General features: G+C 34.9%; 1 pseudogene; it reads right to left on the bottom strand.

Moving 5' to 3' along the window:
• LOC106730910 overlaps window positions 1–17,442 on the bottom strand; it is a 56,564-nt pseudogene extending 39,122 nt beyond the window's left edge.
• Between the last annotated feature and the right edge of the window lie 603 nt (window positions 17,443–18,045).

Raw genomic sequence — 18,045 nt, 5'->3', positions numbered from 1 at the left:
GAAAACAAGTAAACAAAATTTCTGATTTTATACAATAAATCTATTCATTTTAAGATGAATTAAACTAGTATAATAAAAGTACTACATATATATTTATATACACATCCAGTATATACATTTATATTATATCATATTTTCAACAAACATCTATGAAAGCATTAAGGAAGGAGAAACTCATTTTGCCTGGGAATGTAAAATAAGATTTGACAAGGAGGTTCTTTCAAATGGAGAAGAGAGAGAAGAACATTTGAAGTAGAGAGATTCGCATCTACAAAGGTACAGAATTATAAAAATATCCAGTATGTCCAGGAAAGAGCAAGCGGCTAGAATGTGGGGGAGATGGGGATAAAATTCTGAGATGAGGTAGGAAAATTCAGTTGATGCTACTGGGAAGAGTTTTCAAAGTCCCACACACTGAAATAGTGTGAGATTTATCTGTGAAGTACTCTGGAAAATGACTTGATAAAATCTACACATGAGAAATACAGTTCTTCAGGCAACAGAAAGAATGAAGTTATGAGCAGTAGAAGAGAAAACAAATTGAATACAGAATCACTATTTAGAAGTGTTTTTTTAACCCCACCAAGTCTGTATTATAAGCCTTGTTTCTCACCCAAATAAACAAATAGTTCTCCATTTGATACTGAGATGAGATAATTTCCTTAAAATAAAATGTTTGTTAGAGTTATTTGTTTACTTCTAGAGTTCTTGTCTAAGTCATTTAAGTGTAACAAAAAGACAATGTTAATTTTTGTTTGTAATTTCATTAAATGTCTTATTTATTTATACAGGGAAAAAATACAACATAATATGAAGGTAAAATTAAAAGCAATAGAAGAAAAAATACTAAGTACCAGTCTTTGACACTAACCAAGCTCTTAGCAATACCACTTAGGCACAATGCATCTTATTTTCCATTATCTATAAGATGAGTATGTTAATCAAGACTTCATAAGTCCCACTTAGATTTAAGTTGAACATTTTATAGTTATTTTATTAAATCGGTAAATCCACTATTAGAAAATTGTACATGTCAATTTAATTGGCTTGTTTATGTAAAACATTTTACTTTATCCAAATAGTAGCAAAGAAGTCCTTGAGACTAGGTACAAATTCCTGATCTTTTGTTTGATTTTCATCCAGCAAATGAGGCTTTTGTTTCTCGGGTTTTATCCTGGCTGTACCTATATGTTAACAAGTAAAAGAATCTTATGAAATGTTCAAATAACTAAAACATATAATAAACATATGTACATATCACAATACAGACGGTTTGTCTTGGAAAGGCAAGTGAGCTATTTTTGAACAAGCCAAAGTCAATCTAAGTAAAATGCACATTCTTCTAAAACAGTGATGTCCTAAAGAATATTGTATGATAAAGAAAAATGTCCATATCTGCCCTGTAACTATCAGCCATATGTGGCTATTAAATACTTGAAATATAGCTCCTATGAATAAGTAAATGGATTTTTCAATTTAAAACTTAAATAGCTACATATGGCAAGTGACTACAGTACTTGACAGCATAGCCCAAAAATATAAAAGCATTTGATATTACTAAATCAAATCTTTGATATTACTAAAAATATTTTGTGTTAGGAGAGTATTTGATTTCTCTGATGTTAACATGTATAATTTAGTGTTTCCAAAAGAATCCTAATAGTTATTATTTTATCATAAAATTCTATGGGGTAATACATGTATTAAATAATATTAGATAAAAAAATTTGAATATGCCTTTTTCTTTAAAAAGTTTCTGAATTCTAGATATAAAGCATTTTTAAAGAGGAATGACAAGAAGCAAAATATGTACTAATAAAAGTCTGGTACATATAAAAGAATGCTTGGCTGCATGCAGCTTTATTTGTTCAAATAATACTAGCACATGTCACTGTATGTTCACAACAGAAAGAAATGTAGACAGAAAGAATATAGTAGCCATACTCTGAAAACTGGGGACCAGGATGGAAGTAAGCAATCTACTGTTCTCTAATTTAATTAATTTTATTTCTACAGTCACCTCGTATACTTTGTGGAAAGTGTGACAATGGTATTAATGTAGACCATGCAATAACTGAGATAATAACAAACTGACTCCACCAAGTCCGCAGCCAGTGTTCATTGGCATCACAGTCTTCAATGTTTTAATAAAGGAAATAAAAACTTTCAACTATGTATATTTTATTACAAACAAAGCCATAATTAGAGAGAGACAGAGAGAGAGAGAATAAACATTTTCTGTTAATTTGTCCTGTTATTATTTGTTTTGCTAGGATTGAGTAGTTGTAAGTCCTCCAATTATGTGGTTCTCATCCTGCAGGATCCTAAAATTTTTCCTTTCAACTCCTTTTCACCTGTCCACTCAAGTGAAGAGTAATTCTTTTTCCCTCTTTAACTTTTTTTCTCCAACAGAAGCTATGCATTTGTAAGAGTATCCCACTAAATCTCATCCTTTTTTGAAATCATCCCTGCCCCTTTAAATCCTACACCCAGTTCTTTAGGGCAAGCCTGGCCCTTTAAGTTACACAACTAACATTTTATCTGGGCATCTGACCCTTTAAATCACATATACTTTGAAATCTTTTTCCTATAGTCCCTTCTCTGAACTCTCAGAGTGAACGTTTATTACCCTTCTAGTGCTCATACCAAATCACCCTTTGATAGCCTTGGCCTTCTATCTTCTGTGTGGTCTTCCTTGGTCTACCTTTGCAAACCGCAAAGCTTTGCATCGAGCCAGGTGGGATGGGAATGTAAAGGATCCTCTGCTGCAATTTGTTGGTTTTTCCCTTTTTACTCACAGTTATTTTGCAATTTCAACATTCCTTGTCTTCAATAATGCTCAGGCCATGATTTTACAGGGGATTTTCACAGTTGTGAAGTTATTTTGTTTCATTTAGGGAGGAGATTTAGGAAAGCTGATTACTACACAGCTGCCATTATCTTCAGGTCCACACACATTTAAGACCTTGTCCAACCAGCCATCGTGGGAAAATCTTCACATCCACAGGAACCACAGTTTTGGAGGTGCTCTACTGCCAGAAGAGAACTACTGCCAACAGAATCTGATAAGCAGCTTGCATATAGGTCTCATTTTTCATAGAATATGGAGAATATTCTCAGCTTTATTCATTGATGGGACAACTTTTTATCCATTGCTACATTATTCAGGGATCCACATTCCAACTTGCAATGACACAGGGTTACAATCTTGATTTTAATTATCCATTAGGCACATATATGTGAATATTCTATGCCCAGGGAGATTCAACTCCAGACAATCAATCACTAAGGCTATATGTTCCCTTATTGATTATAATATTCAGAAAATGTCCTTTTCCCCCCTCTCTTTTAAAGCATTTATAAAATTACAGTTTTTTTCATCTTTTAGAAATTTTTTTCTTTTGAACTCAGCTATGTATTCCAAATATAAGCATGCCTTATTTCTGATTATTAGTATGTAATTATTCCCAATTTGACACATAAACTCAAGATTTACAAATCAAAATGTTTTAATTATAACTGAAACTATCAAATGTATCTAGAAGAATAATTTTGCAAAAATAGCAGCTGGTTTTTGATGAATAAGTGGAGACTTTTCCAAACACACAGAAAATAATACAATAAAGCTTTAATTATTGAAACCTTACATTTTTGGCATAGGAGTAGAAAAATATATCAAGGAACAGATTAGAGATACAGAGACAAGAAGAAAGCCTATGTAAAAAGGAAATTTTAATTTATGATAAAGACAATGTTGAGTATCTGTACAAATGAAATTAATTTAAAAAAATCATGGAATGATCCATAAAGATCATCAGTACAATTAAATATCTCTTTCAGGAGAAAACAGAAATGTGTCCCATGCCTCATATTATATACAAAAGTAAACTAAAATTGGATGTTAAATTTAAATGTACAACCAAATTCAGAAAAAGACAATACAAGTAAAGAAAATTACAGGCCAATAGCCCTGATTAACATAGATGCAAAAATTCTCAACAAAATATTAGCAAACTGAATTCAACAATACATTAAAATGATCATATACCATGATTAAGTGGGATTTATTCCAGGGATGGAAGGATGGTTCAACATCTGCAAATCAATCATTGTGAGATACCACATTAACAAAATTAATAAAAAGCATATGATCATGTCAATTGATGCAGGAAAAGCATTTAACAAAATTCAACAACCACTCATGATTGAAACTTTCAACAGATTGGGTATAGAGGGAACATAAAAAGGCTATATATGACAACCCCACCTCTAACATCAGACTCAACAGTGAAAAGCTGAAAATTTTTCTTCTAAAATCAGGAATAAGACAAGTACGCCTAACATCCTTACCTTTATTCAATATAGCACTGGAAGTACTAGCCAGAGCAATTTGGCAAAAAAAAAAAAAAAAAAAAAAAAAAAGGAATAAAAGGCATCCAAATAAGAAAAGAATAAGTAAAACTGTCTCTGTTTGAAGACGACATGATAGTATATACAGAAAACCCTAACTACTCCACCAAAAATCTATATAGGCACCAAGCCATGATACCATTCTATCAAGCCAGTCATTTCTGTTTAATGGGTCACAGAGTACCACCAGTGAGTTCTGTAATTATCATGCTGACACACTTCCTTTGTCTTATCATATGGTCTCCAGTCAAAGACAATTCTGTATGTGATACTACAGGGATGAATATGGCATCTAAGTCTTTGAATAGTGACGCTAGCATAAACACAGTAGGCAGATGTTATGAACTGAATATTTTTGCCTCCTGCAAATTCATATGTTAAGATCCTACCCTCTAATGTGATGGTATTAGCAAGTGGGGCCTTTGGGAGATGATTAGGTCATGAGGATAGTCTGCATGGATGTGATTAATGACCCAGAGAAACTTCTTGACCTTTTAGCGATGTGGGAATACAGGGAGAAGATGGCTATGTCTATGAACCAGGAAACAGAATCTCCCAAGACACTGAATTTGCCAGCACCTTGATCTTGAACTTCTCAGCATATAAAACTACAAGAAATAAATTTCTGTTTTTGTATAGCTGTCCAAATGGACTAAGATAGTATAGAAGAAAAATTCTTGCCTAGGATATGAATCTTTTCATATAAAGGCAAATTAAAAGAGGGGCAACCTAACGACAAAGTAGTAAACCTGATGACAGCTTGTCTCCCAATGAATGTGCTATACCAAGGACTCAGGGTGGACCTCTACTGTTGGCGAATTAGATACTCACATCCTAGTAAATCCTCTTGTTGACGGACTGTCCCAGTGTGAAGAAGTCCAAGTTACCACACTCATGCAAAGTCACCATTACTGTCACCAAGGCCACTTTTTCCGTGAGCCTACTGAGGAAGAGCTGGGATGGTTAGAAAGAAGAGAGGCTGACCTGACATTAACAGGATGGGTTATCTTGTCCAGCTGACTAAAGAGCTTCTTCCAAAGTACACACCTTTTACATGTGCCCATTCTAAGGGGTTCACTCACATTTTCTTTTGATTTCCCATGTTCTAATCTTATTATAAGCTCCTGGCTACCCAACCATAAATTAGTATAAATTTATACCTCAGGCCATCTCTCCTATGATAAGTGGTCAACCAGCCTGAAGTTCTACTCACTAGAATGATTTCCTGTATGCTAAGGCCACTGGTGAGTGGAGCTATAATATAGTGGCCATCTCCTTTCTCATCTCAATAAGAAAACTTAATATTCATACAATTAAACGTGTTCCTTTTCCCTGAGAATATTCTCCAATATTGTTTAAAGAAGCCAAATGACCCAGAAGTCTTACAATAACTTCTATCCCTCAGATTGATTAAATGCTGTGAATACTTAATTTCCCAGTCTGGCCCTCCCCTGGACTTAATCCCATCTACAATTTGTGATCATTTTAATAACTTACTCTCAGTAAGGAGGTTATCTGGGCATACAAATACACAACCTAGTTCTGGAATCCTAAAGCTACTTCTGATACTATTTTTGGTATCAGTCAGGATACTGATAGGAAACATAATACATTCATATTAGATAATTTAAAGAGATAGTGACAAGAAAACTATTTCCAGAGATGTGGGCAGGATTTAGGGAAATAACAAGGCACAGCACAAAATTCTGGGGCTAGCTACAATAACAAGCTGTTACCACAGGCCTGAATGTCAACTAAAACAATGCTTAATAAATGGTAATGGAAGCCTGAAAGGAGCCATGACCTTCAGAATAGGGATACAGCCAATTTGGGTACACCTCTTGCAGAAAAGGAACTAGGAGGAAAAATACCCTAGCCTTAATATGCTCCTGTCCTCTCATCTGCCAGTGCTTCTCACTGGCCAAATCCAACTGAAATCCAGAGTTAAAGAGATTATGTTGAGGCTCTCAATATAGCCTCCTGGGGAAGAGAAGAGAATAGAAGATTTTAGAAAGAAGTGAATTTAGAGAGTCAAACTAAATATATCCAACATACAGCTTATTCCCTGACACCTTCTGACACCTTATCTGCCCCCCTTTATTATATTCATCTGATAGCTACCAACACTTCATTCTGGCCAGGTAAGAGCCCAGATGAGCTGGCAGGGAAGCTAGCAGCAGAGTGTCCATACAGTATCCGTAGCAATAAATAATTAAGGAATTCGTTGGCAGCTTGACAATAAATTAAGAGGAGCTAGCTAGTTTCTACATCTCAGTTTCAATTAGTTCTCCATTTATATAAAACCAGAGTTTCAGAAATGGAGAATGGATCTCCCTATTTTCTTGTAGTGGTAGATTATACCTCCTTCATTAACTCCAACATCTTAATGAGACAACTAAAAAAGGCAAGAAGTCACTTATAGTACCACTTCACTACATAATTAAACATAACTTTAAAATACATATTTATATAGGATAAAGAATGAAATAAAGATTAGAAAAGAATAAAATATAGAATAGAAAAAGCACAGGGAAAATCAATAAAACTAAGAGCTTTTTTTGAGAGTTTTTTTTTAAATCAACAAAATTGACAAACCCTTAGCTAGAATAAGAAAAAAAAAGAGAAGACTCAAATAACAAAAATTAGAAATGAAAGAGGAGATATTACAACTGATGCCACAGAAATAAAAAGAATCACAAGAGACTACTATGAACAATTTTATATCAACAAATAACATAAGAAGTGGATAAATTTCTAGAAACATATAAGCCATGAAGACTGAATCATGAAAGAATAAAATATTTGAGCAAACATATAACCAGTAAGGAAATTAAATCAGCAATTAAAAAACCTTTCAACAAAGTAGCTTGGTGCAATCATCATGGAAGACAGTATGGAGATTCCATGAAAAAACTGAAAATAGACTTAATCTATGATCCAGCAATCCCACTCCTGGGCATACATTCAGAGGAGGCTCTAATTTGAAAAGATACATGCACCCCAATGCTTACAGTAGCACTATTTACAAGAGCCAAGACATGGAAACAACCTAACAGTCCATCAACACAACAGATGATTGGATAAAGAAGTTATAATGTGTGTGTGTGTATATATATACACACACACACACACATATATAATATATAATATCAATAATGTTTATATATATATAAAATATATATATACACACAAACACACATACTATTCAGCCATAAAGAAGAATAAAATAACACCATTTGCAGCAACACGGATGGATCTGGAGATTGTCATATGAAGTGAATTAAGCCAGAAAGAGAAAGAAAAATACCATACGATATTATTTATATGTGGAATCTAAAAAAAAGTGACACAAATGAACTTTTTACAAAACAGGAACAGACTCACAGGCGTAGAAAACAAACAGGGTTATCTGTGGGAAAAGAATAAACTGGGAGCTTGGGATTTGCAGATGCTATCATACATAAAAAAGATAAACAACAAAGTCCTACTGTATAGCACAGGGAACTATATTCAATATCTTGTAATAGCCTATAAGGAAAAAGAATATGAAATGGAATATATATGTGTGTGTGTGTGTGTGTGTGTGTAACTGAATCACTATGCTGTACACCAGAAATTAACTCACTATTGTAAACAGACTTTTGTAAACAGTGTTTTGGTTCAATAAGAACAAACAAAAACCCCAAAACTTAAAAAACCTCACTACAAAGAAAATCCCAGGACCAGATGGCTTCAGTGGAGAATACCACCAAACTCTTTAAGAAGAATTAATACCAATCCTTCACAAATTTTTCCAAAAAAATTAAGAGGAGGGAATACTTCCAAACTCATTCCATGAGGTCAGCATTACCCTAAAAACAAAAAATCAGACAAAGATACTACAAGAAAAGAAAACCATACACTAAAATCATTGGGATGTAAAAATCATCAACAAAATACTAGGAAACCAAATTCAACAACATATTAAGAGAATCATATCATGACCAAGATAGATATATTCTGGAATACAACAATAATGTTTCAATATGGGAAAATCAATTATTGTGATATACCATATTAACATAATGAAGGGCAAAACCACAAAGTTATCTCAATTGATGCAGAAAAAACATTCAATGAAGTTTAACACTCTTTCATTATAAAAACACTCAACAAACTGAAAATAGAAGGAAACTATCCCAACATAATAAAAAGCCATATATGAGAAGTCCACTACTAATACTGCACTCCTCTAAGATCTGGAACAAGGCAAGGATGCCTACCTATTCTTACCACTTCTATTCAACATAGTGCTGGAAATTCTAGTCAGAACAAACAGGCAAGAAAAAGAAATAAAAGGCATCCATATTGGAAAGTAAGAGGTAAACTTACTTCTGTTTGCAGATGACATGATCTTATACTTAGAAAATGCTAAAGACTCAAAAATAAAATCTGTTAGAACTAATAATTCAGCAAAGTGGCAGGATACCAAATCAACACAAAAGTCAAATGTGTTTCTATACACACTGAACAGCATCCAAGGTGGAAGACTTACACAGTGAAAACTCCAGAACATTGCTAATAGAATTAAAGAAGCTACAAATTAATGGGAAGATATCCATGCTCATGGATTTGAAGACTTTCTATTATTAAATTCCCTTAATGCCCAAAGCAATCTATAGATTCAATGCAATCCCTATCAAAGTCTCAGCAGAATTTTTTTTGCAGAAATTTTAAAAATCCTAAAATTTCATATGGAATCTGACTAGACTCCAAATAGCCAAAACAATCCTGAGAAAGAAAAATAAAGCCAGAAGCTTCACACCTCCTGATTTCAAAATATAGCACAAAGCTATAGTACTCAAAACAGTATGGTGTTGGTTGGTATAAAGACAGCAACATAGACCAATAGAAGACAAGAAAGAGTCCAGAAATAAACTCTCATAAATACAGACAAATGCTCTTTCAGAAGGATGGTAAGAATATAAATTGGAGAAAAGATAGTCTCTTCAATAAATGGTGCTGAAAAATAGTCAAACTCTTAAATACAGAAAGCAGAACAGTGGTTGCCAAGGGCTGGGGAAGGGCAAAATGGGGAGTTGTTGTACAATGGATACAGAGTTTCAGTTCTGCAAGATGAAAAAATTCTAAACATCTGTTGCATAACAATATGCATATAGTTAATACTACCTGTATTACACACTTAAAAATGGTTAGGATGGTACATTTTTTACTATGTGTTTTTTTACCCCAATTTTTTAAAAAAAGCTATATATGGAATTAGTAGTAAGGTTGTAATTAGAAGTAGTTTTTAAAGTTATATTTCAACCAGCAAAGATAAAAATGCATATTTAGATGTATTTATATGTACATATATATGCATATCCATCACATTTACATATATTTCTCTTTAAAATATATTTGTTACAATATGTGTATTCACAAGCTACAGTATCTAACCAATAAATGTTATATAGAGTGTAAACCAAAAAAGGCAAAAGCAGCTTACCTTTCCTCAAAAGAACTGTTCTCAGAGGTCTTAATTAAGCATTCTCCTATCGCATGACCCAAAGCATATCTGAGTATTCCTGAAGCTTCCACAATGCCTATAAAATGAATACTCGACATCAAACAACTACATAAGCCAGCTTTGTTGTAAAAATATAAAGACTACCTCACTGAAATGGATTACCTCTGATAGGTTCATACCATACTCTATCAGTCTCCAAAGAAACAGAACCAGTAGGATATCGAGAGAGAGAGAGAGAGAGAGAGAGAGAGAGAGAGAGAGAGAGAGAGAGAGAGAGAGAGATTGATTGACTGATATTTTTAGGAAGTGGCTCATGAAACTGTAGGGCTAGCAAGTCCAAATTTGTAGGGTAGGCTGGCAGGCTGGAAATCCACATAAGAGTTAATGTTGCAGTCCTGAGTCCATAGTTAAGTCTTACATCCACAGGGCAGGCTAGCAGAATGGGAAAACTCAGGTAGTTTCTAAATTGCACTTTGGAGACAGAATTGCTTCTTTGGGAAACCTCAGTCTCTGTTCTGAAAGGCTTCCATCGATTGGATGAGGCTCACCCATATTATGAAGAGTAAACTGCTTGACTCAAAGTCTACTGATAAGAAATATTAGTCACATCTAAAAAAATCATAGAAATATCTAGAATGGTGTTTGACTAAACAACTGGTTGCCGTAACCTGCCAAGCTGACACATAAAATTAATCATTATACGTATTACTCAGTGCATGTATTAGAGAAATTCAGATAACTTCATAATTCAGTATACCTTATTTAATCTACATATTAATGTGATATAAATATATTTATATTCATACAAATTCAACAGATCCTATTTCACTTTAAATCGTGGTGCTAAAGCAAAACAATACTTTAACATAAATATTGCCTTTGCATCCTTCACCTCAGTTGCCAAGGAGGCAGGAGGTGGCAATGAAGTAAGCTACTCTCTGCAGCGTACAGATGTGTGTTTTAATTGCCATTCAGTAGAACCAAATTAAAACAATCAGATTTGTTGCCACCATCAGCCAACACTAACGAATCACTGCAAATTTTTTTTCTAAAAGCAAACATAAATATGAATGTCATCTATTTTATTGACATGACTTTCCTTACCTCTGGTGGAAAAATGATTATTTTGATGCAAAAATGCTATTTTCTTTTAACTCACCTTCACAACAAGTATGTAAAAACAACTTTAAAATTGTTTTTTCAAAAGTGATGGTTAGATAAACCTGCATAAATAGGAGATTTATCAGGACAAGCAGCTAGTGTAATATAAAGAGGCACTTATTATTCTGAGATATACCCTAGGGTTACTTACTGTATGATACTTTAGCATAAAACATTGTAAACAGAGGATACTGCACTGTTTTTAATTAATTAAATAGTGTATCACTCCCTTCTTTGATAGAATGAACAAGATTATGTTTTCACTAACTTCAAAAATATCAATCCTCCCCAGAATGATTAAGTAAGCTAATGTACATAAAGAGCTTAGTGCAGTAATGATTATTTCAGCACCACACAGAATCTGGCTCTAAAGAGGCATAAAACAATGTTTTTACCCCTTTTCGACATGATGGCAGCAACATCCCACTACATTCCCGAAGTTTAAACATACAATTTATTCAAGCAACTTAATCTGGTACCTTGAGTTTTTTTTTCCTAGAAAAATGAACTGCAGCCTATACAGTTTGATATGATGAAAATATATATAAATCATACGAGACGGGGAAAAAACTTGCCTAGATAAATACCAGCTGAGTATGTGGCAACGCTGTTATAAATAAAGACTACTCCAAGGACATGAAGAGGTACTCCCGCTAGTCCCTGCACACTCTGCCCAAGGGCGAAGAAAGTCATGTCTTTTGATAGGAATGATAATGAAGTTTTCTTGTGCGCCTTGACAATCTTCACTTCTTTGCAAATATCTTTTGAAAAGATAATTATATTTTGTTAAATGAGTCAAAAGTTAAACACACAACAAATATACAGTATCTTTTATGATGTGCTTTACCTTTTACAAGCTATTTCCAACACTGTTTTTATTTTAGATAACATTTCATTTATATTGAATGTAGTAGTTCTATAATCAATCATCACGTTTTAAGACGAAAAGCAATGATAAAAGAACATTTGTGGGAATACAAGGAAGGATGCACATACTATAAACCAAATATAAATGTGTATGAATGATTATATGCTTATCACACACCGTACATAGGTATACATACACATACACACATACATAACATACATACACACATATTTCTCCTAAATTTGGCATCTGGTACCCCTGAGTTTTGACCCTGGGGTAAAAGTATTTCCAATGTTTTAATATCTGAATTACTAAAGATTACCTTCTGAGTTTAGTTCTAGATCCATTTCTTCAGCAATTTTCACATTAACTTTCTGTTACCAGTTTCCCATTTTAGACCCACTGACTTCTAGAATATAGGTTCATAAGGACAAGGCATTATACAATAAAAACTTCTCTCTACTTGTCATATGGTTATACACTAGATTTTAAATTCCTTTAGATGACAGTCTATTTCATAGCTTTAAAAAAATTCATATGGCTGTAGAATAATAGTAAATAAATGTTTGTTGGAATTGTATTTGTTATTAGATTGATAGATCCAGGCAATGCTTTTAGATCATTCTGACTGTGCCTATTTTGATTGGAATTTAACAAATGCTCTTAAAATATTATTATGGACAACTGGTAAATGTATAGATTGCAAAATAGGACACCAGTGGAAGTTTTCAGCTGGTTCTGTATCCATACAGAATGATACTTGATTCCATATCAAATAGGAAGAAGTCTCCAGAATTGTGATTCAAAACACTGATGATTCGGTTTTACATAGACATATTAACTTGGGGTGATAGCAACATCAATGTGACACTTCCAACACCCTATCCTCTTAGTTCCTTGAACTCCTCTCCTTCCATGTACTTGTACTCCACTTACCTAAGCTACTGACTTTAAACTTTCAGAAACAATAACTACAAACCTTCCTTAATTGAAATGTCAAGCTTCTTACACTCAAACTATCTTTATCTTTTGGGTTCACTCTACCTAATAACCCAATTCCAACCATCCTTAAAACCCACCAAGACCTATAATCCATTGATCATGCTCCTTTTCACTATACCAATGTTCCCTTCATCTCCTTTCTTCTCTCACTGTTATCTTAACACTTGTAAACCCCTGCTCTCTTTTGTATCACTTCAACCATGGATATGCTGGGTGTTCAAATATATGTAAAGATCCAGAAACTAAAGATCAGAGAGTGACAGAACTGTTTTCATAAACTAGTGGAGATATTTAGTTTTAACTTCTCAAGGATTTGGTAGAGTATGATTTCTACATGTTAGCTAAGGCACAGGAGCTGAGTACAAAAAACTGTGATGGGGTAGAGGGGGCAGAAAAAGGGAGTGGGAGGTGGTGGTAAATAGGCTGTTCCACAGAGGGTCAAACAAGTCACATGGGGAAATGAGGCTAGCAGGTAACTAGGAATATAGACAGAGAACAGAATAGGAGAGATAGCAGAAAAGAGTAAGAGAAGGATCTCAAAAAAAAAAAAAAAAAGGGATACAGGAAGAAAATATAGAAATTCAAAAAAATACATACATACATAAAATGAATATGGACACAAAGTAGAAATTTAGTTATGTAAGAACTAAACTTTTAAACAAATTAAGTAAAATATATGCATAGTTAGGTGTATGAAATAAGCACTTCTACTTGCAAAGACTATTTACTTCATTTCTAATCTTCTATTGCCAAGTAGAGGGTTCCCAGGAAATACACTGAATAAATGTTGTTAAATGAATTGCAGATTTCTAATCACAAGCAGAAAATAAAACATACAGAATCTAGATAATATAAAGAAGGCACAAAGGCAGAAAGGAGCACACCCATTACTCCTGATTACTCATCAAGCAGCATTTTTAATGACTCAAGCAGTGATTCTAACTTTTCACCCTTTCTGGCTGGAACAGGGTTAAAGGGAGTAAAGTATTCTCCACTCCTATCCTTACATAAGCCATCTTCTAATTCAATTAGCTGTCCATTCTACAAATATAATAAATACATCACAAATATATTTTACAAATTAATAAATATACTTATTTTACATGTTTATAAATATATTATGAATATATATAAATATTATATACTTCATAAGTCTATATGATATGTATCATATATCTATATTATTTATCATACAAAGTATAATACATACATATTTTAGTTATATTACATAAATTATTGAACTTAATATGAAATATTTTTATTTTTATTGTAAATACAAAGCATAAACACACATCACAAACACACTTTTAAACATCATAAGCATTCTTATACACATACAGACACACATAGAGACATTCTCATTCTTTTTCCATCATGCCTTGCTAAAGCCCAGTTTAAAGTTTTAAAAATAAGTAAATACATTCCCATATTTTTATAAACCTATATACAACAAGAAAGTACTCATCACGAAAGTGTCAGAAATAGTGCTATGAAACTTCAAATAGCCTTTTACCTACTGGGAATAGTAAAAAATTGTGGAATAAATTGAAAAAAAATGAAGAGAGCAAAGAAGCCACCAACCTATGTCAAAGTGCAGCACCCATTTTGAAATGACAGAAGTAGCTAGAAAAGTTGTGACATTTTTGTATATGTGTAAGTTTGTTTATGTTTGTCTTTGTAATTGTGTATATGTGTGTTCAGGTCAAATAAAGGGATCAATTAAATTATCTTGTGGAAGACATAAGGAATTACCAAAGCACTCAAAATATTTATAATATATATGAAAATTGGTAAAAGAAAAACAATTTCACAAAATAATTATCCCAAATTATTCTTTCTTCTTCCTAGGACCATCTCTTAGATGAGTAGGTAGATGATCACAATAAGATGAGGGAATGGCATGTGTGCTATTAGGGAGCTACCATTAATTAGCTTAATAAATTTGATCATATAAATAGATATAGGTGAATGAGTATACAGACAGATAAGTATCACAGTCTATTTTAAGAGCCTAAGCCAATGGTTTAAATGAATGATGATTTGATGTATTAATAGTAGCTTTTAAAATCTTACCTTCAGTTACTACATTCATTTGATAATTTCCACCACTAAAGTATGGAAAAGCAAATAAAAGTGATCTGAATCCTACTAAAAAGGAAAAAAACTGTAATCCATCTTGGTATGTTTCAGCGCCATTGAACCAAGCCCAGGGTATGCCCTCAGGGTCAGTGACCCAGGCCCATGGTGTGCCTTCAAGGCCAGTGACACAGTCCCAGGGTGTGTTTTCAGGAACAGTGACCCAGGTCCAGGGTGCTAATTCAGGACCTGTGACCAAGGCCAAGTGTGTGTTCATGGCCAGTGACCCAGGCCCAGGAGAGGGCAAAGAAACACATTATATGGAAACGTTGTAACATGTTCCAGGCACAAAGACTTAAGAAGGTATTTACATATTCAGTAGCTCAGATTGGCTTTGAGCTGAGTGCAGGGAGAAGGGACCCGGGATAAACATGAACAGGGAGACGTGGCCCTTCACTGAAGACCCCCAAATCTGCTTGGCGACTCCCAGCTGTGCCCACCTCCTCCCCCCGTGCAGATTGCTTTGATCTTTTGTGATCTCCCTTGGCTGCCCTAGAACATTTTGTAACCATTTATATCTAAAACTGATCAGTCAGAGAAGTGGTGGCCCATGTTCTTGGGGTTGGATTGGCATTGCTGATCAAGTCAATCTGCTCCGTGTCACCAGACAGCCCCTCCCTTCACACTGGGAACCCCCAGCATCAGATCAAGGGGGAGCATGCCCAGTGGTTGTTCCCAAGCTCCAGGGAAACTATTTTCCAGAAAGTGCATTTTTTTTTTTTTTTTGTCTTCTTCTCTGTGTGCTCGGAACTACTGCTTCAAGTGAATCTGAATTTTTCTTCTCTCATGCTGCACTTTTAAGATTTATAGCAACTGACAAGAAAGAACTGAATATATAAATATATGTGTAAGGGGGTACATCTACACAACAGTTACATGAACATTGCTTTCTGGGGGATGCATTTCATATTTTCCAAATTCTTAATTCTAATGTTTAAAAGATTCTTGGTATCTTATTTAAAAAACATAAATTCACAGGGACTAGGACAAAATTGTCACAAGATCCAGCACATAAGAGATGTTTAAAAAGAATTTATTGGTTTTGGCCACTACCATTTTGGAATGCTGAGCTAATGATGCTGGGAGCCACCTTTATTACCTACCTAAATTCACCAAATATGCCTGGCTTTCTCTGTCATCTTAAGACCTAGCTAAAGTTTCATTTCCTTACTGAAGGCTTTCTCACCTCTTGCCTGCAGTGATTCAAGAAAGTCTGACACCACTAGCCCAGCTGCTGCAATTCACCCAGTCCCTCCCTGTGTGCCTTAGAGAGATTTGTGCATCTCCTCTTATTAAACTGATAAAACCTTGAGGAAAATGTATCTTTTTTTTTTTAAAGAAAATACCTTTCATTTTGCTCTTGCATATTAATGTATGGTTCTAAAAACAATAATTCTCAAAGAAAATAATTACAAATCACTTACCATTTTATTACCCAGAGATAACACCATACATTTCAGTGAATAGCCTTTTCAGCTTTTTTTCTGTGCATGTGTATTTTACTTCTCCAAAAATGTGATCATACTGGACATAACACTGTATAACTCTCTTTTTACTTCAAGGTTTATCAGGGTATTTTCACCAAGAAATGGTTTTCTACCCCCCCAGACAATATTACCATCCTCATTTCACTCATCAGAAACTGAGGTTCAGGAAGGTAAATCTCTCTGCCCAAGGTCACATGGTCACTACTGAACGACAGAGCTAAGATTTGAACCCAGATCTCCCAAGGTCAAGTCCAACACTCTTTCTGCTTCTACAAAGTCACGAGGCTAGGTCTTGGTCAGAAGGCCAAGGATGCTATGGACAAGGGATTGGCAGTTCAGAGTCTTCAGGATTTACGTGACTCTGTCAGAAGACAGGAGTCCAAGAGCCAGCACAACTGCTGAGAAATCTGCTGGGATGCTGGGTACGCTCTTCAATGGCTCAAGCTGCCGAGAGACACAGGGACCAGGGCTCAGAAAGAGAAAGTGGAGACCTTTTCAAACCAAGCTGGGATTTAAGTTTATGAGCAAAGCCCCTTCTGCTGTCTTCAGTGCTCTGGTGTGAGCGGAGCATGCATCCTGCACTGCCTTTCCCAGGCAGCCAGGGCCAGCATCTTTGGTTCCCCTTCAGCCCAGCACCAGAAATAGTGAAGATGAGGTCTTCTTGGAGGGTGATTCTGAGGCAGAGAAGCCATGAGGGCCTAGAGAAGGCAGGAAGTAAGGTTGAAAGCTAGGGTTAAGCTTACCAAGCAGAAGTAGCTGCCCATATACCTGACACCCGGAGTATTAGGAAAGGCGCCTGGACCCCAGAACCTATCATCAGCCTTAAAGAAACCCTCCTTCAATCTCTCATCTCGATACTCAACAGTCATAATAAAAACTTACTATTAGTATTGTTGATAGCATGTTAAGCACTTTTATGCGCTAAGAACTCTACATATTCAATTCTCATTCAATCCTCAAAACAACCGGAGGTGAGAATTATTTTTATTCCTATTTTACAAGGGAGGAAACCGTGGCTCAGAGTGTGAAGGAAAAGCCCAGCTGGGCTAACAAGCTAAGTCACAAATCTAAGTGTGATAAGTGTAGGTTTACTGATCTAAGTTCTGCTGGGCTAACTCGTAAATCTGAAGTTTAGTGTCAGTTTACTGGGCTAACAAGCTAACTCGTAAATCCAAGCTCAACAAGTGTCAGTAATGTAATCTGTTCCAAATTGATAAGCTCCAGTGTACTGATTCCTTGCTTTTTGTTGTTTGAACCTTATTGGCTAATAGCCCCATAATTGTAACTAACCCTATAAAACCTCATGTGCACGTCTTGGAGGTGCTCAGAGCTTCGGAGCAGAAGCCCCTCTGAGCCCGCCAGCGTAATAAATCTGAGTACTCCAACCCTCCGAGTGGTGCTTGTTTCTTGGCTGGCCTGTCGTTTCCGTAACAAGTAAAGGGTCATGACCTCATTCCTCAGCTCACTCCCCA

This window comes from Camelus ferus, chromosome 35 (genome assembly GCF_009834535.1).
Source record: "Camelus ferus isolate YT-003-E chromosome 35, BCGSAC_Cfer_1.0, whole genome shotgun sequence".
NCBI lineage: Eukaryota > Metazoa > Chordata > Mammalia > Artiodactyla > Camelidae > Camelus > Camelus ferus.
The sequence above is the reverse complement of the archived record's forward strand: the minus strand, read 5'-3'. Positions and strand labels throughout refer to the sequence as shown.